Source organism: Podarcis liolepis (genome assembly GCF_965112155.1).
Source record: "Podarcis liolepis genome assembly, chromosome: 12".
In the NCBI taxonomy this organism is placed as follows: Eukaryota; Metazoa; Chordata; class Lepidosauria; order Squamata; family Lacertidae; genus Podarcis; species Podarcis liolepis.
In genome coordinates, this window is record NC_139563.1 from 3,984,392 (window position 1) to 4,008,712 (window position 24,321).

Genomic DNA, 24,321 nt, shown 5'->3' on the forward strand with positions numbered 1-24,321 from the left:
TGCGCTCTCCTCTTTCACCCTCATTAAAAGGTTCTTTAATTCCTCCTCACTTACTGGGTCCCAACTCAATGCAAGGCAGCTATATAAAGATTTTTGTTTAATGTTCTATTACGTAATGTTTGATATGTTTTTATACATGCTGGAAGCTGCCGTGAGTGGCTGGGGCAACCCAGTCGGGGCGGCTGGGTACAAATAATAAAAATTATTTCCTTTGAATGGAAAGGGGAACAAAAAGCAGCAGCTACCCCAACAACACAACCTCTCTCTGCAAGACAATTGCATAGCCTTATGGGGAAGGCTGCAGCCTGGCTTCCTCCCACCTAATCCCGTGTCTTCCTAGCCACACAGCCTGCTCTTTTTCCCTTTGCAGCCACTGTATTTGGCACATATGGCTTGGTTGTTTTTGCTCCAATGCAGCAGACGCCGACAATATTCCTGGAAAACATGTCTGCCTTCTGATCTGTCAACCCCATTAATCTCGTTCTGAAATGCTTCTGTCCCTGAGGCCTGATTGCTTGCTCAGATGGGCCCGGGTTCCAAAAGTCAGGGAGCCACTTGGCTTTTGCAGGCACATTTATTGTCCTGCAGAGATGGGGGAGCACAGCACTGTAGCAGTGCAGAGCCGAGATCAGAGACGCAAACATCAATTACTAGACTGGTTTTGTTTTCATTATAATAAGAAGGCTGATTGCCGAAGAATTTACCGTATGCTTTTGAATTATGGTGCTGGAGGAGACTCTTGAGAGTCCCATGGACTGCAAGAAGATCAAACCTCTCCATTCTGAAGGAAATCAGCCCTGAGTGCTCACTGGAAGGACAGATCCTGAAGCTGAGGCTCCAATACTTTGGCCACCTCATGAGAAGAGAAGACTCCCTGGAAAAGACCCTGATGTTGGGAAAGATGGAGGGCACAAGGAGAAGGGGACGACAGAGGACGAGATGGTGGGACAGTGTTCTCAAAGCACCAGCATGAGTTTGACGAAACTGCGGGAGGCAGTGGAAGACAGGAGTGCCTGGCGTGCTCTGGTCCATGGGGTCATGAAGAGTCGGAAACAACTAAACAACAACAACAACAATAAATTTTATTTATACCCCACTCTCCCCAGCCAAGATCGGGCTCAGGGCGGCTAACACCAGATATAAAACAATTGATTGAAATACAACTTAAAAAACAAGATTAAAATACAACATGAAAATGCAGCCTCATTTCAGCAGAAACTCAAAAACTTTTTGGTGGATGAAAACGGCAAGTTTTCACCAAGGCTAACTATCCAGACTGGTCCTACGTGGGCTAGAAAAAAGTCAGGGAAGTCCCCAAATAGGAGTTCCATCACAGAAGGATGGCTTCCTGGCACCAGGATCACATCTTCTGACCAAATTTAGCATCTCCTGCTGCCATTCTTGGACTCACTAACATCGTTTTAGACTCCTCCACTAGGCAAACTTAAATGTTCATCTTTTTACCACCCTTTTGCACTGCTTTTGAAATACTAAGTATATAAATGCTATTAGAGGGAAAAAATGGGGAGAAATCCATTGTTCTTGTTCTGTTATTAATAATAATAATAATAATAATAATAATAATAATAATAATAATAATTTATTATTTGTACCCCGCCCATCTGGCTGGGTTTCCCCAGCCACTCTGGGCGGCTTCCACAGAAACCAAAAAACACTAAAATATCATACATTAAAAGCTTCCCTGAATAGGGCCGCCTTAAGATGTCTTCTGAATGTCAGGTAGTTGTCCATCACCTTGACATCCGATGGGAGGGCATTCCACAGGGCGGGCGCCACCACCGAAAAGGCCCTCTGCCTGGTTCCCTGTAGCTTCGCTTCTCGCAATGAGGGAACCGCCAGAAGGCCCTCGGCGCTGGACCTCAGTGTCCGGGCAGAACGATGGGGGTGGAGACGCTCCTTCAGGTATACTGGGCCGAAGCCGTTTAGGGCTTTAAAGGTCAACACCAGCACTTTGAATTGTGCTCGGAAACGTACTGGGAGCCAATGTAGGTCTTTCAAGACCGGTGTTATGTGGTCTCGGCGGCCGTCACCAGTCTAGCTGCCGCATTCTGGATTAGCTGTAGTTTCCGAGTCACCTTCAAAGGTAGCCCCACGTAGAGCGCATTGCAGTAGTCCAAGCGGGAGATAACTAGAGCATGCACCACTCTGGCCAGACAGTCAGCGGGCAGGTAGGGTCTCAGCCTGCGTACCAGGTGGAGTTGGTAGACAGCTGCCCTGGATACAGAATTGACCTGCGCCTCCATGGACAGCTGTGAGTCCAAAATGACTCCCAGGCTACGCACCTGGTCCTTCAGGGGCACAGTTACCCTATTCAGGACCAGGGAGTCCTCCACACCAGCCCGCCCCCTGTCCCCCAAAAACAGTACTTCTGTCTTGTCAGGATTCAACTTCAATCCATTAGCCGCCATCCATCCTCCAGCTTACCTGACAGAATGATCTGCCCTGCGGGTTCTCCAGACCCCCAAAACCATTTTGGGGGAGTCACAGGGGGGAAAGTCCCAATTCACTAGTGCCGGATCTTGCCAGTGCACCAACGTGGTTGCATCTGGCCTGTAACGTTTAATAACTTTGTGCACTTCCTTAGAAGATAAAAACAAAATGTGACAATTAACAGCAGAAAAGGAAGATCTGGGGGAACTGTTTCCTGCATAGTCAAGAGTTACTGCTTGCCTGATCATCCATTTTCCTCTAGTCTTTAAGTACTGTGTCCTTGTCATTAAAGTGAACGCCCAAATTTTCCCTGTCCATATTTACAATACATAGACACCACTTTGTCACACAGCAGTGGTTAGATTTTTGGACCCGAACCCAGGGATCAAATCCCCACTTGGCCCTGAAGCTCCCCGGGTGACCTTGGGCCAGCCCCTGTCTCAGCTTCACTGGGTTATTGGGAGATTAAAGGAGGAAGCGGGAGAACCATCATGTCTGCCTCGCTGAGCTCCTTGGAGAAAAAGGCGAGATATAGATTCAATAAATACATAAACGAATACAGTACAGCAGCCTCACTGCAAGTTACCATTTATGAAATTAGCTCCCAATCTTTTCTCACTGAACCTTCCATATAAGGTTTTTCAGGACTTCATATCCAATTTCTTGCATTGCAGATTTATTGATTTCCCCCCAATGCTCCTTTACAACTTAACATACCCACCCCTCTCCTTTTTCACATGTTTACTTGAGCAGCTGCTACTCATTCTATCCCTATCCACTGGGGTGGCCTGCCACCTAGCCATTACCTTGAAGCAATTTTCTCTTTATTTTTGTGTTTATAGAAAGTCGGTGTTTTCCCACGCTTTACATCAGAAAGTCCTTTGTTCCAGCTCTGTCAATCGTATTGCAAAAACTGGTTAAACGTTTTTTTTGAAAGCAAACAGTCCCCATTTGGAACCCCATGCTTGCGGCAGTGCAAATCTTACAGCCCCATGTGAGAATTATCTCTATGTGTTGTGTCTGTCTGTCACCTAAGGCTGACTCACTCGGCCAAGGCCAGTACAAGGCTAAAAGCAGAATCATTGCCATGTTCTCATCCTGCACTGTTCTCTTCCGTTTGGAAGAGTGTTATGTGCTTTATAAATTGTAATTCAGATAAGGCAGCTTCCTATGTTCCTTTTTTGGAAGGATCTCAGCTTCAGGGAGGTCAGAGCTATTGATGGCTGCTACCCTGGATGACATCACCTTGCCAACAAAGGTCCGTATAGTTAAAGCAATGGTTTTCCCAGTAGTGATGTATGGAAGTGAGAGCTGGACCATAAAGAAGGCTGATCGCCGAAGAATTGGTGCTTTTGAATTATGGTGCTGGAGGAGACTCTTGAGAGTCCCATGGACTGCAAGAAGATCAAACCTCTCCATTCTGAAGGAAATCAGCCCTGAGTGCTCACTGGAAGGACAGACCCTGAAGCTGAGGCTCCAAGACTTTGGCCACCTCATGAGAAGAGAAGACTCCCTGGAAAAGACCCTGATGTTGGGAAAGATGGAGGGCACAAGGAGAAGGGGACGACAGAGGACGAGATGGTTGGATGGTGTTCTCGAAGCTACCAGCATGAGTCTGACCAAACTGCGGGAGGCAGTGGAAGACAGGAGTGCCTGGCATGCTTTGGTCCACGGGGTCACAAAGAGTCGGACACAACTAAACGACTAAACAACAACAACAACCCTGGATGGCTATGCCCTGCCTTTACAGTTGGAGGCAGAAATGTTTCTGAATACTAGTTGCTGGAATGAACAGGAGGGGAGAGGCCTCTTATGCTGCTTGCTGGTTTCTCATAGGTTGGCCACTGTGAGAACACAATGCTGGACTAGATGGGTCCATTGGCTTGATCCAGCAGGCTCATCTTATGTTCAGTAAGTAACTAATTAAACCCCTGTGTTGCAAACAATTACCAGTAATATCCAAGGCAACACGGTGACCAAGTACAACAATGCAATATCAATATAAACTCTTTATATAGTCTATATGGAACATTGAACAATATGAGAAACCAAATAAACAGAAATCTCATAAATCTCTGAAAGTCACTAAATGTGCACCCTTGATGGATTCTCTTGAAAACATAGAACCAAATAAACGTAAGTCTTATAACTCTCTGAAAGCCTTTGTAGACTATGCAAGTCTCTGAAAGAAGCAATGGGTCAGATTCTTATCTGATGAAAACAAGCCGTAAAGCTTTGTTTTATGATGTCCAACGCTGCCAAAGTGGTCCGCAAACAGACGTTGTGAACAGGATGGACCTTGCCCAAACTCTTCCCCCCAATAGCTTTGGGGATAACATTCTGCCTTCTTCCGCAGAGCTGATTTGCACTGCCAAGGCTCTTGTCCTACACTTGCAGCCCTCAGGACCAACGGCAAGTCCCGCCCCCCCCCCAGCAAAAGATGATTCATAAATTATCTTCACTTTGAACCCTTTCCCACCCCCTGCTCATCAGCACCCTGCTGCGTCTCTAGCTTAGATCTTCTGAGCAAGACCAATCTACCTGACAACTAATTACTGCAGCGCCTGGCCCCATCCCTTCCTGGCAGGGCAGAGCAGAAGCCAGCAGGGCCAAGGCAACACACTGCTTCCAACACCTTCGCCTGAATAAGGGTTTTGTGCAAATGAAAGACTGGCTTCCTTCCAGTGTAAAGAATAGCTCAGATTGGGTCTCGCTTTCTTTGGTTTCCCTTTCTCTCTTCCAGGTCCTAAGAACCTTATCTGTTAAATGAGATACTAGCGGTAACCCTTGATCTTTATACAGCTGGGAACTAGCCTTATCGCGCGCTATTGTGCATAAACAATCGGGTATTGCTCCAAAGCTTTGCATTGCTTTCCTCCAGAGTACCCTGGGAAGGATAGTTCTCAGAAGGGGGTGGGCAGCTCAGGGCGTCTAGCCGAGAAACTTCAGGACCCTCACAAAAGCTCCCAGAATTATTTGCAAAAAACCAAGAAGAAACATAAATTGGTTGTGTAATGAAGCTCACCCACATTATGGATTAAAGGGTCTGGCAAATAAACCTCCTTTTAAAAAAAAATGTGTCAAAGGTGCAACCTGATCTCTCCAGAGAAGTTCCTACTTTGTCTCCTTACTTTTGTGCCTCTTCTCCTGAAAAAGAGTTCTGCATCATCCCAAAAGTCATTTCCAAAATTTTAGGTGGGGGGTTGGGGGGAGGGATGATGGGAATTCACCTTCCATCTTTTATATACTTTTACTTTTGTAATATTTTTGAAAATGTAAATATATAGATAGACTTTGGGGCATAATGAACAGAAGGGCCTGTAAACATAGCATTACTTTTTTCAAAGTATTTTGTGGCAAGGGAAGTAATGCACAGTGGTATCATCTAAAGGGGGGGGGGGTCCAAAAGCTTTAGACCAGAGCATGGATGGAGCAGAAATTTGGTTGAATTTGCATTTAAAGGAAAACTTGCACAATTGGCACTTTCCAAAACAAATGTTTCTCAAAAGAAAAGGGGGGGGGGGAGAAGGCACAGCTCCCCCTTAAAATTTGCACTGATCTGAATTTTGCAACGCAGTTCTCTAGCTAAGTCATCTGTTTGAAAAAATTATACACTGAATTGTGCATATAAATGCTTGAAAAGTGGAATTAACACCCAAAATACATTCTAGTAGGGGGACTTGCCTTTCAGAAGTGTGTGTCTTACGCCTCATCGCATACAAAACTGTGTTTATTAGGAGAAAATGGCACAAAAGCTCAAATGAGTTTTCATCATAATTTTTTAAAAATATTGTGGAAATGTAAAGAACTGAACGTAAAGATTAGATAAATGAGAAACTAAGAGAAACCCGCACTGAGATATTTGCCCATCCCTAGACCAGAGTCTACAATTATCTAACTGACCTACTGGTTTTAATTTTCAAACAGAACAAAAATTGCTCCGATTCCTGTTCAGCCAGAACCACAAAGCGACTCTGAAGCTGCTTGAGCCTTTTCTCGCACTTCCTCCTCTCGTTCACCAGAGACCAGCTGTGGTTTTGCAGCATCCTCTCTCTCCTGGGTGGCTTCTTTCGGCTCTCGCTCTGCAAGATGCCTTTTGGCCCTTCGCAGTCGCTGCAGAACCACATTATCATAGCAGGTTTTGAGCTGCTTCCAAGAAGGGGCAGCGAGTGATTGGTATTGTCTCTCCCTACCGGATCTTGGCACGACTAGCCTGCTCATCAAGGGAGGGAGCTCAGGAGCTGAGTCACGGTATCAGGTTTATGGAGAGCATCAGCTGCAAAGCATCTCAATGGGGCCTGAGAGCAGGGAGGAGGGAGGCAGAAAGCAGGGAAATGTCTCTCTGAGAATACTGTGCCGCTGCCCAGGGGATATGGCTTTGGTGCCTGCTGAAACGCATGTTGAAAGGGCCTGTTCCTTGAATGCAGACTAACATTACCTTCCAGATGCCCAGGCTCTGCATGTGACTGAAGAGGACACTGCTAGGGTGCAAAGGGCCTTGGTGCCTTCACGGACCATACAGCAGCTTCCTTTATTCCCTGTTAGGTTGATGGCAGAATTGGGAAATGTTATGTCAAAGGACTGCACAGGACACTCAGCTACAGGTAGGTTAGTGCTGCGGTTCTGAGCTCATTTACTGAAGCAGCCTTTCCCAACCTGGTGCCTTCCAGCAGTGTTGGACTACAACTCCCATCAACCCCAGCCAGCGGCTGAGACTGATGGCCATCCTAAACAGCTGGAGGGCAGCAAGTTGGGGAGTTAAAGCTATGGTTTTCCCAGTAGTGATGTTTGGAAGTGAGAGCTGGACCATAAAGAAGGCCGATTGCCGAAGAATGGATGCTTTTGAATTCTGGTGCTGGAGGAGACTCTTGAGAGTCCCATGGCCTGCAAGAAGATCAAACTGATCCATTCTGAAGGAAATCAGCCCTGAGTGCTCACTGGAAGGACAGATCGTGAAGCTGAGGCTCCAAGGCTTTGGCCACCTCATGAGAAGAGAAGACTCCCTGGAAAAGACCCTGATGTTGGGAAAGATGGAGGGCATAAGGAGAAGGGGACGACAGAGGACGAGATGGTGGGACAGTCTTCTTGAAGCTACCAGCATGAGTTTGACCAAACTGCAGGAGGCAGTGGAAGACAGGAGTGCCTGGCGTGCTCTGGTCCAGGGGGTCACGAAGAGTTGGACACGACTAAACAACAACAACAACTGCTCTAGGGAGAAAACAGGCTTAGGACCAGGCTTCCTCAGCCTCGGCCCTCCAGATGTTTTTGGCCTACAACTCCCATGATCCGTAGCTAGCAGGACCAGTGGTCAGGGATGATGGGAATTGTAGTCTAAAAACATTTGGAGGGCTGAGGTTGAGGAAGCCTGCTTAGGACAATGCTGCTGCTCTGGAAGTGCAAGAGATGGAAGCTAGCTGAGGCTTCTCCTCCGGGAGGCTAAAAAAAAACCACAGGGGTGGAGGGCTTGAGGCCCTCTAGATATTGTTATAAGCCTACAACTCTCACCATTTCTTGCTGTTATGGCTACCAATGGCCAGGGATGATCTCCCCACCCCTGCTTTAGAGTCTAATCTCAGTCTGAATTGACAAAATACCCTCAACCACACTTGCCGCTTACAGGACAGGGTGCCCTGACAGCATCACCTGCTGATCTCATCCCACACTTCCCCCAGCTGCCCAGCACCGAGAGGCCACTGCTGTAATTTCCCACAATGCCATTGGGTGATGGGCATGGAGTGGCCTGGTGAGAAATTCGAAGGGTGGCTACTTGGATCTGCCGACTGGAGCCTGCTTGGGACGTGTGTGCGCTGAGAGATCCTTGAGGTCTGTGACTGTGAAGACAGGGGGAAATATCACTTTTGTCTGGTGCGTGTGATTGGGTAAGGTGCCTTTCAGAGAAGCTTGCCCTGGGTGGTGACGAATGGCCAACATTTCCTGACACATGCTTTAAAAACGTTTCTGCTAGCCCAGTCCTGCTGAGGGAATATAGGAGGTAGCCTTATATCAGCATTTGTCCGCCTAACCCGCCTAACCCAAATTTTTATTATTATTTAAAAGCATGTATAAATTGCTTAATATTGTTACACACCACCTCAGTGTCTGAGTTGTGAGAGGGTTAAGGGGTTCCAGGCATTTATTAGAAGAAGAAGAGTTTGGATTTGATACCCCGCCTTTCACTCCCCTTCGGGAGTCTCAAAGCGGCTAACAATCTCCTTTCCCTTCCTCCCCCACAACAAATATTCTGTGAGGTGAGTGGGGCTGAGAGACTTCAGAGAAGTGTGACTGGCCCAAGGTCACCCAGCAGCTGCATGTGGAGGAGCGGAGACACAAACCCGGTTTCCCAGGTTACGTGACTACTGCTCTTAACCACTACACCACACTACACCCAGGGTTTGGTTTCCTTGGAATGAAGGTCAGTGGAGACTGTTGTGCCCTTAGGATATATGGTTTTATTTATGCATATATACGCCTGGATCAAGGGATGCGGGTGGCACTGTGGGTTAAACCACAGAGCCTAGGACTTACCGATCAGAAGGTTGGCGGTTCGAATCCCCATGACGGGGTGAGCTCCTGTTGTTCGGTCCCAGCTCCTGCCAACCTAGCAGTTCGAAAGCACGTCCAGGTGCAAGTAGATAAATAGGTACCACTCCAGCGGGAAGGTAAACGGCGTTTCCGTGCGCTGCTCTGGTTCGCCAGAAGTGGCTTAGTCCTGCTGGCCACATGACCTGGAAGCTGTATGCCGGCTCCCTCAGCCAGTAAAGCGAGATGAGCGCCGCAACCCCAGAGTCAGCCACGACTGGACCTAAGAATGGTCAGGGGTCCCTTTACCTTTTTTCACACTTGGATCATAAGATGGGGTGGGGGGGCTCACAGCACTAACACCCCTACAGAGCTTGATTCTCCATTAGTTATAGCTCTGGATCCAGCACAGAGTAAGGATCATTATTATCATCATCATCGTACAGTGGTACCTCAGGTTACATACGCTTCAGGTTACATACGCTTCAGGTTACAGACTCCACTAACCCAGGAATAGTACCTCGGGTTAAGAACTTTGCTTCAGGATGAGAACAGAAATCGTGCTCCAGCGGCGCGGCAGCAGCGAGAGGCCCCATTAGCTAAAGTGGTGCTTCAGGTTAAGAACAGTTTCAGGTTAAGAACGGACCTCCGGAACGAATTAAGTACTTAACCTGAGGTACCACTGTATTTGTATGCTGCCTTTCCGTAATTAAAACAACACTCAAGTCGGCTTAAAACCTGACGATATTTACATAATTTCAAACAAAAGTGCCCTGGTACTTGATCTTAGAAAGTAGGCCCTGAACATCATTTGCCTCCAGGGCGCCCAACATGGTAGCCAAGTGGCAGATCTGGAACTGAGAGGGAAACTGGCCAGGTGTTTCTGACGTGTTTCCTGGAATCGTGACAAGCAGGGTGGCAGGGAAGGACCAACTGTGCCCGCTGGTTTCAGGGCACAAACAAACACGCACTCGCTCCGTCGTCTTTGTCTCCACTGTTTGGTTCACAGAGGAGGAGAATAGCTTTAATGGAAAGGCAAATCCCTTAATCTTCTCCAGATACAAATCAGCTGAGCAGAGCCCCAGCTAAAGGACAGAGAATATCCTACAGGGCAGGGCATGCACTGTCTATCCTGTTCCTTATTTAATCAGCTGTTGCCGTATTTATAAAGGGTGACTCGAGGCTGCCCGGCTACAGCCCCTCTTGTCAGGCTCCGAATCTAGCCCTGGCTTCATCTGCTGCATCATTGCGGGCCTCAGATGGTGTGTAATGTCTCAAAAAGGGTTTTTTTTGGGGGGGGGGAGAGTTGCCTGCGAGCCGCACCACCTAAGGCAGTGGTTCCCAAATGGGTGTTGGGATTGCCTGGGGTGCGGGGTGTCTGCAAGAGGTAATGGGGTATCTGGAGGTGCAGATGCACAGCTGTCAACGGTTCCCTTTTTTTAAAGGGAAATTCCCTTATTCCGAATAGGATTCCTCGCAAGAAAAAAGGGAAAAGCTGACAGCAATGTGCAGATGACTGTTGGACTTTGAAAAGCTGGTATCACTGGATGAAGTGCATCCATTTTGTTGAATTGATTAAACTTGATTTCAATTGGATTTTGAACAAATGTACAATTGATTGCGAATTTTATTGTGTTGTTATCTTCCTTTGTAGGTTGTCTGACTGGCTGTTTTGAATTATTCTTTTTTTTATAGGGTAGGGGGCACTGAGGTTGAGTTTACGGACAACCTGAAAAAGTTTGGGAGCACCACTGATCTAAGGTGTCTGGAAGCGCTTTCCCCTTATTCCAGAGGCATGGTGATAAGCTATGCTTCTTTACAGTGTTGAAGACAAGGCACTCTACATGTGCTTAAAAGTGCCAATTAAAAAAAAAGTAAATTATTGCACAGTGGGGCCCGAAACACTGCAAAAAGGTTCTGAGGCCTAAGCTCAGATTGTATGTAGAGAAGGAAATCCACTTCCACACTCAGTCTGGGAGGTGGTGGATCCAGGGTGGGGCTGGAGACCCTTTTGGCTCCACAGGCTAGATCCGTGGTTCCCAACGTGGGGCACCCCCCCCACACAGAGGGGCAATTTGAGATGATGATAATAATAATAATAATAATAATAAATTATTATTTATACCCCGCCCATCTGGCTGAGTTTCCCCAGCCACTCTGGGCGGCTCCCAATCAGTGTTAAAAACAGTACAGCGTTACATATTAAAAATTTCCCTGAACAGGGCTGCCTTAAGATGTCTTCTGAATGTCAGGTAATTATTTATCTCTTTGACATCTGATGGGAGGGCGTTCCACAGGGCGGGCGCCACCACCAAGAAGGCCCTCTGCCTGGTTCCCTGTAGCCTCACTTCTCGCAATGAGGGAACCGCCAGAAGGCCCTCGGCGCTGGACCTCAGTGTCCAGGTAGAACAATGGGGGTGGAGACCCTCCTTCGGGTATATAGGACCAAGGCCGTTTAGGGCTTTAAAGGTCAGCACTAACACTTTGAATTGTGCTCGGAAACGTACTGGGAGCCAATGCAGATCTCTCAGAACCGGTGTTATGTGGTCCCGGCGGCCACTGAATGAGTCATAAACAGTGAGTGGCCTTTTAGGCTTCCTCCACGTGAATAGGAGTTCACTTTTCAAATAATAATAATTAGGGGGGGGGAGAATCAGGATTTTAGAGATGCTTAGGTGGGGCATGGCCAAAAAAGGCTAGATCCTTAGCAGGATCTAATTTTAAGATGTATTTTAATTAACTGATTGCCTGTTTTTATGTTCTTTGTATATTATGTTAGTTTTATGATGTTAGCCGCCCTGAGCCCGGCTCCAGCCAGGGAAGGCGGGGTACAAATAAAAATTTATTATTATTATTATTATTATTATTATTATTAGGAATGACTTGCCCACCTGCAAGTCATGTGATGTAACTGTGACATCACATGACTCGCAGGTGGCCGTAGACATGGGAGAAGCCTGGATTGTACAGTTGGAAGGCACCCTGAGGATCATCTAGTCCAACCCCAGAATCTTTTTGCCCGGCTCGAACCCACAACCTTGAGATTGAAAGAGGAAATCCCAAGAAATCCCAACTTCAATGGAGTGGCAGACAAAAATGTTTGAATACATAGAATTGGCGAAATTGACCTATAAGATTCGGAACCAAAAAGAAGCAAAGTTTGAAAAGGATTGGAGTAAATTTGTTGAATATATACGGAGTAATTGTAAGAATTTAAAAACTGCAGCAGGATTAATGTAAATCTTGTGATGTGGATAGAGTGTAAATAAGAATCTGTAAGAAAAGATTTGAGATATGAAAACCGTTGAAGGGATGGAAGGAAGTCCGGGCGAAATAAGGCGCAGGGTAAATAAGAAGACGTACAAATTTTTGAATGTAAGAGTATTTGTTGTTGTTACAAAAAAGCAATAAAAAGTACCAGTATTTGGGGGAAAAAAGAGATTGAAAGAGTCTCACACTCTAGGCACCGAGCTGTTTCCCAAAGGATATTTGCAAGGTCAAACTCTTTTGCCCTTCTCCCACTTTAAACTCCTGATTCCCGCTTTACACCATTACCTGAAGGAGTCGGGGCCTTGCTCCAAAGTAGACCAGGCTTGAAACTCAACTCTGCTACTCAGGCTGGCCTACCTCACAAGGTGGTGGTGGTTGTTGAGATGAAACCTTGAGCTCCTTGCAGGAAAGAAAGACATGAGAGATTTTTTTTTTTTAAACACACAAATTTCTTAACATATGTTAAGTTAAATTAACTGAAAACAGCTTGCAGCTACTTAATTGGCTTAGGATTTTATTTATGTTAAGTGATGAATTAATACGTTTATTTTCATAATGCGAAGATGTAAGGATGTTAATGTTTAAGTTAAGTTTTATAAGAACTGTGATTTGGAAAACCGTTAAGCAATGAAATTCAAGCAAGGGGAAGCGAGGAAGTCACTTAACATCGTTCATAAGTGTAATTTTCAATAAGGCTATGATTTATGTATGTTTGTCTGTTTATAATGTTGTGAAAACCAATAAAAAAAATTGAGAAAAAAAAAAGAAATACACGTACATGCGAGAATTTTTTTAAAAAAAACACGAATTTCTTCCCCGCCTCAGGCGCCGGCCCCGCCCTTCCCCCCACCCCTCACGACAACTGTCCCGCGCGCCTCCCAAACTTGCTCCCTTTCCATTTTGCCGCCGCGCGCGCCTGCCCCGTCCCCGCCCCTCCCGCCGCCATTGGCCGCGAGGCGGGCGCCGGCGAGTCGCCATTGGCCGACTACTCAAGAGGAGCCCGCCTTCCCGCCAGCACGCTAGGGAGGCGCGTGGGGCGAGTCCTGAGGCGGCTGAGGCGGCGCCCAGCCCGAGGCCGCCACTCCTCCTTCCCGGCCCCGCGCGCTCCCGCTCGCTCGCTCGCTCGTGCACACGGCTCCGCCTTCTTCCTGCCTTCCTCCTCCTCCTCCTCCTCCTCCTCCTCCCGGCCGGGCTCGCTGAAGGGGACGGGCGGGCGAAGGCAGTCGCAGGAGGGACCGCATTCGCCGGGTGGCGGACACCCCACCCCACCCCCGGCTCGGTAAGGGGCGAGAGTGTGTGGAGGGGGACACGGCTGGCTGGAGGGGGGGGTCAGTCGGTTGAGGGTCTCCTTGAGGGGGTCAGGGCTTGGGAGCGGGGAGGAAGGGGTTAATTGGGGAGGGTTTCCCCCCCCAAGGAGCAGCAGGGGCGCTTGGGCTTTGGAGGGGGGCGCTGCGCACTAGGATGGAAGGGGTTAAGTTGGGGGGTGCTTCCTTAGGGAGGGGGCAATTTGGGGAGGGGAGAGGTCGGAGCAGCAAAGGGTTAATAGTGGGGGGCGGTGGGGAGGAAGGGGTTAAAGCGGGGGAGAGGGAAGCAGGAAGGGGCTACGTTGGGGTGCCTTCAAGGAGGGGGGAGCATGGAGAGGGGGAGGACAGGGCGGGGCCAATTGGGGGGTCCCTTGGGTGGGGTGGGGAGGCAGGGAGGGTTTGGTTGTGGGGTGGCCAGGAGTGTCCCCCCGGGGGGCTGGCACTTTTTCAGGGACGGGCGCGCGCGGTGGTGTTGGGGGGGGCTCTCCTTGCAGATGCAATGCATTGACAACTGGGCAGTTAATTCCCTGCAACTTTGGGGGTGCACTTCTGGGTCAGGGTATGTGGGGGGGGGGCGGGCGGGTGCGCGCCATCCCTCCCTTCCTGGGCCCCTGACTTTGAGGTCTGCAGCTGCCAGGCCCCGGAGAGCAAAGCGAGGGCTGGGCATGTGCGCGCCGGGGCGCGAGGGTTTGCCAGGAATCTGCGGCGTGGCGGGCGGCGGACTTCAGCCCGGAGAGCCGGAATGTGGGGAGGTGGGGATGGGCGGGCAGACCCGAGGAGGGGGATCCGGGCGGGTGGGGCGCAGGAAACCGGGGTGCATGGGCGGGGTGCGCAGAGTGCGGTGCCCTGGGACTCCCCGCCGCGTGCTGGGAGGCAGGGAAGGGAGGAATCTGGGTGGGTGGAGAGGCTAGGGGCTCCGCCGCGGCGATGGGGTTGTCCGGCAGGCGGCTGGCTCTCTCGCTCGGGGTGGGTGTGGATTGTCTGCAGTGCTAGTTGGAAAGTACCCAGGATTTGTGCGCGCGCATGGGAGCGATCGCTGCGAGAGGGAGCATTTCCAATGTGGTGGGAGTAACAGTCGAGGTGTGTGTGTGTGTGTGTGTGTGTGTGTGTGGCCTTGAGCATCATGCACCTTCCCCATTTTTTCAAACAAACAAAAGCCCGCCCTGCTGCAGAACCCAAGCATTTTGGGAAAAGGTGGGGTGGGGGGAATTCCTGTTTACGGCGTCCTCCCAAGCGACAGCAGCTCTTGGAAACTTGATAACCTCGCCAGTCCTTTCTCTTGCCCTTTCCCTCATCCTGGGCGTCGGGCCTGAATCCCAGCGTGTATAATGCAGGTCATCTGTGAGAGTCTGGAGTGAAATGATATCAGACTTTGTATTTTAACTGCGTTAAATGTGTGGTGCAACTCTTGGTGGCATAGCTAGAAACTTTGCATTTTACTCTTCCGAGTGTTTTCCTTTTTCATGTCCCTCCTCCAAAACATACCAACTTAATTTCTTTGGCATGTGTTCAGAATTGCAGTTTAGGCTACTCCGCAAGCGTTTCATCTTCCCATATACCAGAATGTTGGCTTGCATGCTATCAGAGTGTCATTTATTTTGTTTTGGGTGCAGTCCTGTAAGGTGGAGGCATTTTGCAAAACTTCACAGAGCAGGAAGGTTTAGAGGGGGTGTTGATCTGCCAGCTAATTAACAGCCTCCTAAGTGGTGGAAGGCAGGGATGGGCTGCAATAATGATAGATGCTAATAGGAACAACAGCAAACTTGCAGAAAGGGGCGTTGGGAGGAACATCTTGACTAAATTAGGAGGACATCTGTCTTGGGAAGATGCCTGAGTTATGTCATCCCAGAGGAAGTGAAAACTGGGCGGGGGAAAGGCATAAAGTTTGAAGGTCTAGAGCATTTGTCCCCAACCTGGTGCCCTCAATATGATTTGGACTACAATTCCCATCATCCCCCAGCCAGGACAACTGTGCTGGCCAGGACATGTTCTGCCAACATTTAAAAGTACCACGTTGGAGGGTGGCAGCTCTGTAGTGCAGAGTGCTGCAAAGAATTCCTGGTTTTCTTCTCCCTTCCCTTCTCAACTGTGTAGCAAGTTCTCAAAGACCTGGATTTCGAGTGAAGTCCTTTGTCTGCTTTGCATCTTGGCTTCTGATCGGAGACTTCTGCCTGCCTCTCTCGCCCTCTTCCCCGCCTCCCCCTTCCTGGTTACGTGGTTCCTCATCTGCTGTTGCCTTTCTGCAGCTATGACTGGCTGGTCTCCTTCCCAGCTTTTACAGGGATGGTTCTAGCATTGCATCAGGGGATATTTTGTGCTGTAATCCAGCAACGCAGCCAGGATAAGCGATCGCAGAACCGCTGCTTGAGGGGATGGGTGTGGTGAGCTGCGTGGATGCAGCAGCCGAGGCACGGCCGGCCTATACAGTAACTCTGCCCAGTCATCGGCACAAGGGATCTGAGCGGCAAGCTATTTTTATAAATCGGGCCTAGCTTCAAGCTGGGCGCACCGATTTAGAAGGAACAGTTGTCATATTTTAAGTATTAAATGAGTGTGGTATGAGTGCGACGCTGCCTCGGGTAAGTTTAGACATAGGGCCCTGCTGTTCTTGGGTAGGAAGGGGCCTCTTGCTGAACGAATCCGCCCCCCGCCTTCAAGTGCATACCAAGCCTGCCTGCCTGCTTTGTCATTGCCACATTCACTTTTCGCTAGAGAGCCTCTTAAAATTAAAATTCCAGAAGGGTAGCTGTGTTTGTCTGAAGCAGTGAAAGGGCGGAGAGCTGTGGTACCTCCAAGGCTTAACGGTCTTCAAGGCACTGCAGCACTTGTGGTCGTGGACCCTGAAACTTCCGTACTCTCTAACTCTTTGGCTTCGTGGTCCCCCCCCACCATCCCCCAGCTGTCCTCTTGCTTACATTGCTTTCCCAACTCGGCCTCCTCCGTGCATGACACAGAGCTCTCCATTTTGCAGGATTGCTTAAAAGCCAGAGTTTGTAGTGAGTGAGAAGCCCCAAAACTTGCCGAGACAGACAAACCTTTGTTTATAGCACGGTTTGTAAAGACTTATAATTTGTTCTGGGCCACGGATGCAAAGCATCCCTTTGCTCTTTATTTTCTCTGCAGTGAAGCATTAAAACCACATTTTTAAAATCAGTGTTGGATATAGAGTCATCTTGGTTATTTGTTTTTATTTATTTATTTCATAGCCTGTCTCACCTCAAGGGCTTGGGGAGTGTTAACCACAAGTTAAAATGTGCTTCAAGTGGTTGTCTTTTCAGTTGTTGGTATCCGTCTGACTTGGACGACAATGGAAGAGTGCACCGTTGGGGATAAAGTCAAACCATTGGAGAGTTCTAGTGCCTGCTATGGCTGTAGAAACTGATGTGGGAGAGGCATGTTTTGATGCAGCTGGCGCAGAGGAAGGCACCTGTTTTTTCTGCTACAGGTGTGCCATGCCATTTCTTCTCTCTGTGCTCTTTGCAGCAGTCATTCCTCCTCTGATCACTAAGAAAAAAAAAGAAAAGAAAAGTTTGTCTCAAGTGTATGACAATACAATGGGAGAGGGACTAGTTCATGATATGGTTGAAGGGAAATGAGAAAAGATTATTTAGATGACAGTTACATAGAGTAAGTGAAAGAGGAACAAAGGGAGAGACCTATGCAGACCTAAAAAAGGTTTCTGCAACATAGAGAATCATGGAAGATTGTCACAGATCAGTCTGCAGATTGAAATTCAAGGATATTATTAAATCAGGGTGTAGCTTATTTTGCAGGGCAGGTATGTGGCTCTTACTGAATTAGCTATGCAGTTTGTCGTCTTGAAAGCCACTTGTGCTCACAGGGAAGAGAAACAAGGTGGTCAGGAAGAGTAAGTCACTCTGCTGTCTGGAATGTCTAGAAGAGGGCGACAAAAATAGTGAGGGCTTAGAGAGCAAATCCAACGAGAAAGAGTTGGGTCTGTTTAGCCCAGATGTGGGGATGATTTAAGGTGTGATATGATGACCATTTTCAAATATGTGCATATTCATAGTCACATGCATGTCGGGAGAAAATATGTTTTCTGTTGCCCTAGAGCGGAGGGTCTGGACCAGCAGGTTCAGATTACAAGAAAAAGGATTTCCACCAAAGAACGTCCTGTTGCGTGAGTTATTTGACCGTGGAGTAGACCATCTTTGAAGGTGCCATGCTGTGCTTCATGAGAGGTTTTTCAATGCTTGACCCGATATTGGGGATGCTGTAGCAATGAATTTCCAGCATTGGCAGAGAGTTTTGACTAGATGACCTTTGAGGTCTCATTCAGGTTATGTTGCTCCAATTGCAGCTTTCTGTTCATTGCCCTGCACTGCTTTTGTGCTATGTGTGGTGTAGTTGTGGTTTTGGTTCTGGATGTGGTTTGATTTAAGTTAAAATATGCTGGTGTCAAGCTCTCCTTACATTCTTGGGCAGCTCCCGGCTGGATTGGTCAACCTGTGTGATCCCCTCTCCCCATGATCCCGCCAGACATTGGGCTGCCTCTTCAGCACAACCATAGTATTGCACAGAAGTTGTCGAAGGTCCTGGATTTGATTTCTGGTATCTCCAGTTAAAATTGCCTTCTTAATAGATTGCAGCAGGTAGATCATAGATCATACAAAATCAGATTGCCCCCACGTATCTCTTGCCGCACATTCGTGGCCTCAGAGTGCAAAGAAAAGAGGTTCTATTCCTGTTTATGAAAGTTTACCTGGAGACTATTCTGACTCGCCATAGGTGATCAGTGGCTCTTCATAAGCCTGAGTTAAAAGGATATTGGGTAACAGAAGGCTCTTCCAGACCTTGGAAAGTTTCCTGCTTGTCCTGGGCATGCAGTGCTGGGCTCAAAGACACCTGGATCTCCTGCTGCAGAGAAACAACTTGAAATACCTGTAGCCTATGTTGATGTGGCACATGGCATGCCAGCCATAGTCAGAAGTGTTTGCGTACACGAGGCATTAGTAGACCTACAAGGGACCTGTTGCAATTGCTGTTCTGCTGTTGCTATCACTGTATGTTTGGGCCCTTTGTATTCTGTCTGCTAGTAAACAGTTGGCAAGCCTTGTGCTGGTGGCTTGAAGGATTTTACAACCATTTTTAAATGTCTACACTGGCCATTATGGCTCGTGAATGTTCTGTTTATTGCTTCTTTTTGTCACTCCTTGGCAGATTCGTCTTGGGCTCCTGCCTTTGCTTTTATTGTCCAGTGTTATTTATGCCCCATGACTTGCAGAATCCAGATCTAATTTAGTTTGTGATTTATGGACGCTTGCTTCTCTTCCGATTCATGTCATTGTATTGCCGGTCTGTCTGTCCTCCTCCTCCTCCATTGCCACCACCCAGTTCCAACCCAGCAAGTCTATTCAGGACTTCTTCTTTTGAAACGACTCCAATCAGCCGAACCCGATAAACAGAGCAGGGTGGCAACAACCCCCTAATTTCAGAGGTTAATTAGCTGCATGGCATCAGATATGCAATGGAGGCCTTGATAGATCTCTGTGGTCTGTTGATATTCAAGCAGATGGGTGCCTTCAATTTGAAACAACCGTAATTAAGTTTTGGTTAGCCAGGCAGGACTGTCACTGCTCCTGTGTTTACCTTGGCAGCAAACCAAAGGCAGGAATTATTCAATCCATATTGGGAATCTGATTATTGCTGCTAAACAGATGAGTTGATATTATTCCTTAAATCTCTTTATATTTGGATGCTGCCTCCCACATGGATGGTGGTGGTTTTTCAGAATGAAGCCAGAACGCTTGCTGCTCCTGGGCGACTTCTCTTGGCAACTGCTTCATACCACAGAAGAAGATGTGTAGGACCAGTAGTTAAGGCGTGCACTCTTTCGAGTTGTGCTTCATCGGCCATAGCGTGTGTCTGGCCTAGAGCCAGGCATGAAGGCACCCTTGTTTCTGCTGCAGCAGCCTTTCCCAGCTTGATGGGAGTTGTCATCCAAAACATGTGGAGAGCACAGAGTTGGGGAAGAGCTGGTCTGGAGATTGCCTAGCCTGAATTGGAGCACTTTGCAACCCTGTTTCCCCGAAAGTAAGACATCTCCCGAAAATAAGACCTACTTACAGTTTTGCCTCTCGCTGTAATATAAGGCACCCCCCAAAAATAAGACCTCCCCAGAATATGTGTACCGTATTCTTCTTCATGGAAAAATAAGACATCCCCTGAAAATAAGACCTAGCGCATCTTTGGGAGCAAAAATTAATATAAGACGCTGCCTTATTTTCAGAGAAACAGGGTAGTAGTGACATACTTATAGTGACATACTTTTGCTTTGGGGGGTGATGGCAAGCATCTAGGAGTTCTAGGACAGGGGTCAGCAACCTTTTTCAGCAGGGGGCCGGTCCACTATCCCTCAGACCTTGTGGGGGGCTGACTATATTTTTTTGGGAGGGGGGAATGAATGAATTCCTATGCCCCACAAATAACCTAGAGATGCATTTTAAATAAAAGCACACATTCTACTCATGTAAAAACACGCTGATTCCTGGACCGCCCGTGGGCCAGATTTAGAAGGCGATTGGGCCGTATACCCATGTTCTAGGATAGCTATTTGTTTTCATTTTACATAGCGGCTCAGTGAGAGCTCTTGAGATTCTATTAGGAACAAACATAGGCTGGATGCAGTTTATGTGCTGAAAGCAGGCAAATTGTAGCCTTCACATCCAGCCCTTCCCCTCTGTTGCAGGAAGTCGCGCCTCATGGTGGCAGAGCTTCAGCCGAGTTAAATGCAGCTCTTCAGAATCCGATGGCTTTATTGGGTCCTGGATCAAAGTCTCACTTGCCCAAAGTAACTCACTACTCATTTATTACCAATCTCTTTTCAAACACTGGTTTAAACAGATGGATTTGATAATGCTTCTGGCGCAGTGGAGAATGCTGACAGCTTTCATTTCTGTGATCAACCCTGTACTTAATAGCTGAAGTCTCAAATATTGTGGTTATTTTGGTGGTTACCTTTTTCCTATAGGAAAGCAGATGGGCCCGAGGCCCAAACTCTCCAGCAGAGATGGGGAACATGTGGCTGTGCAAATGATAATCAGCCAGCATGATCAAGGAGTCTAGCAACATCTGGAGGGCTACAGGGACCCTATCCCTGCTCTTTAGTAGTGTCCCACACATCCCAAATTGCCTCTGTCCATCCTAATGAAAAGAAAGCTGTTATGAAATTTCTGCACATGATCTGTGTTTGAGCTGCGTTCACAGCACCAGAGCTTGGCCAAGGTGGAAGGCCCAGTGAAGAGCTATCCTTTGAGTGCACTAAAATTCTAAAATCCTGATAGGAATATGACAGATTTTATGATTTAAGTGAAACCACCAATCAGCCTGTGAGTAAATCTGTCAAGGCACATTTAATCAGGCACAGTTGGCACAGCTCTTTGCATTAAAAGAAACCTAATGGCTTTTTACGGGATGTTGCTGCATTGAGTTTGGCTTTCTACGGCTTTAATCAAAAGCCAGGGATGAATAATTAATCGCTGGATATCGAACTTGGGAGTCCAGACGGGAACTCTGACTTGGACTTTTCCTTCATATGTTGACCTGACCAGTCATAGCCTGGATATCCAAATGTGTAAGCATGTTGTCATAGAATACTTTTGAAATAACCATCATGTTTTGTAACAATCTGTTGCTCAGATGACCTGCCGTTCAGATGATCATTGCTGGAAGAAAGAAACACCCCCATTTCTTTGCTTTTAGGTATGGACTCCAAAGATTAGCCTGTCCATATTTGTAGCAGCTCCAAAATAAAGAAATAAATGACAACATTTAATTTTAAATGAAGTCCTCGTTCCAAGAAATGATTAGGTGAAAGTGTACGTACAGTGGTGCCCCGCAAGACGAATGCCTCGCAAGACGGAAAACTCGCTAGACGAAAGAGTTTTCCATTTAGGAGGTGCTTTGCAAAACGAATTTCCTACGGGCTTGCTTCGCAAGACGACAATGTCTTGCGAGTTCCTTCTGGTTTTTTCCCCTCCCCCCCTTTTTCTAAGCCGCTAAGCCGCTTATCAGCTGATCCGATCAGCAGATAAGCCGCTAATAGCGCTAATCCGCTAATCCGTCAATGGGCTTGCTTCGCAAGACAAAAAAACCACTAGACGAAGAGAATCACAGAACGGATTCTTTTCGTCTTGCGAGGCACCACTGTATTTGTTGCCATGCTGCCCTGTGAGAATAATCTATGAGCAGGAGCAGTCACCAGTAAGAAAAAGAGTTCGGAATAGGCCAGTATAGATGTGGATTGAATCAAGTGACTTTTCTTCTTTAACCTAGCTCAGCGTTGTCCTCTGAACCAGCCAGATGTTTAACTGACAAACAACCACAGTCCATCATTTGAAAAATATGACACGTGAGGCGTCTTGCTCCAAAATGGCAACTAGGCATTCCGTTCTGCAACCTTGGTTTAAGGAGCCATTGGGCACCCAGCTTCTATAACTAAATTTCTGTTGAGTGTGATGTTGCTTCTATAAGCTGGACGGTTCAGTTGGAAAACTGAAGTATTATTTGCTGACGCCCTGTGTTTTACAGAGAGTGTTCTATTTTTATACTTGTGTGCAACCTTGGAAACCCTTGCAGGTAAGAGGTGGGGTACAAATATTTTAAATAAATTAAAAGGTAGGCTCTCTCCCTTGAATTGGCTTCCTCCCCAGCTGCTGGCACAGGGCTTAGCAGCTGAGTGGCAGGAGGGAGGTTTTGGCTCACAGTCACCTTGTGCTGGGCAAGACAAGGCCTTTTTCTGCACATTTTTCTCTGCTTTGCCAGCCTGCAGCTTGGAGTCACAGGGGTGATCTGTGCCCCAAAGTTTGTACTGTATATATGGTGTTGTGCCTGCTCTTCTGTATGCACGTTGGGAGAAATTCCCCCAGGCTTTTGGTGGTAGACTTGGGATTTGATGCGGGGGTGGCTGATGCAAGGATCATACCGTGGTAAAAGATTGGCATGCAGAGCAGTAAAGTGAAGTATGTTTGGGGGGTCTTGTGGAGCAGCTTGGCTGAACAGAACAGCTTGGGCTTCTTAAAGGTCCCTCGCTGTGAAAGACAGGCTGCATCTGTTGTTGCTACTCAAAGCCAGCCTGCCGTGGAGAGCATGCAGGGCTTCATCAGACGCCAGGGGATGCTCCTCAGCGGAGTGACAGGGTGGAACTCTGGGCTTCAGTTGGGAGATAAGCGAAAGTTAAATGCAAATTCTACTACCTATACAGCACTCCTCGGGAGTGCTCAGATTGCTTTGCCTACATTTGTAACATTTAGCTCAGCTAGGGCTCAGCTTCATGCTTTCGGCAGTGTTAGAAACTCAGATATATAAGCTAATCACCAAATGCTACCACAAACCTGGATTATGGTCACCACAACAGAATGTCTATGCGCCATTTACCCCCCAGGTGGGATTTATTTTCATGCATTTCATTTGTATACCGCTTTATATTTTAAAGAGAAAAAAAATTTCAAAGCTGTTTACAACGCATTAAAAGATCCAATAAAACAATCCAGAATAAAACAAATTCAGGCTTCAAGGAAAATATTTCAGATCCTTCTCTGAAGGGGCATTTTGCTTTCCCCATATTGATTTGCCTGCTTAATTTATAGAGCTGCCCCATAGCAGAGATTCTCTCGGAAGCCAGTGTAGTGTAGTGGTTAGAGTGTCATACTAGGACCTGGGAGATCTGGGTTCAAATCCCCACTCAGTCCTGAAGCTCACTGGGTGACCATGGAGTCAGTCCCAGTCTCTTAACCTACCTCACAGGGTTATTGTAGGGATTGACTAATAGATAGATAGATAAATAATTAATTTATTATTCATACCCCACCCATCTGACTGGGTTATCCCACCCACTCTGGGTGGCTCCCAATAGAATATTAAAAACATGATAAACTGAGGAGGGAAGTGAACCATGTACTCCTTGGAGAAAAAGTTGGGATATAAACGCAATAAACAAACTCTTCTGATTATCTGCTTAAGAAAGTTGGAGGGGCCAGCCAGGTGGAAATGTCTTGTCACCAACCTGGTACCCAGAGATCTCCATGTGGTTGCAATTGGACCTGTGCCAGTCGCAAAATGCGCCTGGCTCCTGGCTAATTTCTAACACTGGCTTTGAGTGACGTTTGAATCAGGGCCTTGTGACCTAGAGCTCTGTCCTCCTAACCAGGACTCTACATGACTGGCCCGGATTCTTCCTTGCTTGGATAGTTGGGTCCAGAAATTTGTGCAGGTGAAGGAAATAAATTGTGAAGACCTCAACCCTGCGTGGCCTTCAGCTTAAGAGCTCTTACTGTCATCTTGTTCCTGTCACGCAAAATGCTTTCAGGCTTCCCGTAGGTTTGCTAATGGGGTAGGCTGTGTCTGTGGGTAGGAAAGGTCACCAAAATGAACAGCAAAGTCTGCAGTCATGGGAGGAATTCATTCCTGGCCCTCTGCAGCTCTGAAAGTACCTTATTTAAAGAAAATGCCTGTAAAAAACTTCAAGCCCTTCCTCCAAAATGGCTGCATTCTGCATGAGATCAAGCTAAATATGAATCAGGGTGGATTTGATTTAAATCAAAGCGATTGAAATCATGATTTAAATCACTAGTCAGTAAGACTTGATTTAAATCATTTTTTTACAGAAAGACTCATTCTTGCTGGTATCATCTTAATACTGTATTTACAACTAGAGGAAGGTTTCATTTTTGGAATAATAAAATTTCAGAGTAGTTTTTACAGTTATATCAAAAATTACTGATTTGGTTATACTATTAGAAATACATAGATAATTATG

At 47.3% G+C, this 24,321-nt stretch overlaps 2 protein-coding genes across 27 annotated transcripts in view; one reads left to right on the forward strand and one right to left on the reverse strand.

Annotated features, from left to right (window-relative positions):
- BCDIN3D (BCDIN3 domain containing RNA methyltransferase) overlaps positions 1-24,321 on the reverse strand; it is a 235,430-nt gene that overhangs the window by 185,977 nt on the left and 25,132 nt on the right. The gene's annotated exons all lie outside the window — the stretch shown is intronic.
- The window catches only part of MAP4 (microtubule associated protein 4), a 214,632-nt gene continuing 203,558 nt past the window's right edge, over positions 13,248-24,321 (forward strand). For 11 of the 26 annotated variants that reach the window (XM_083466492.1, XM_083466514.1, XM_083466495.1 and 8 more), the window contains exon 1: positions 13,248-13,519. The gene's annotated coding sequence lies outside the window, so the exon portion shown is untranslated. Of the gene's footprint in view, positions 13,520-15,896; positions 16,124-24,321 lie in introns of those variants that run through there. The other 15 variants (XM_083466511.1, XM_083466505.1, XM_083466515.1 and 12 more) reach the window with 6 other exon arrangements.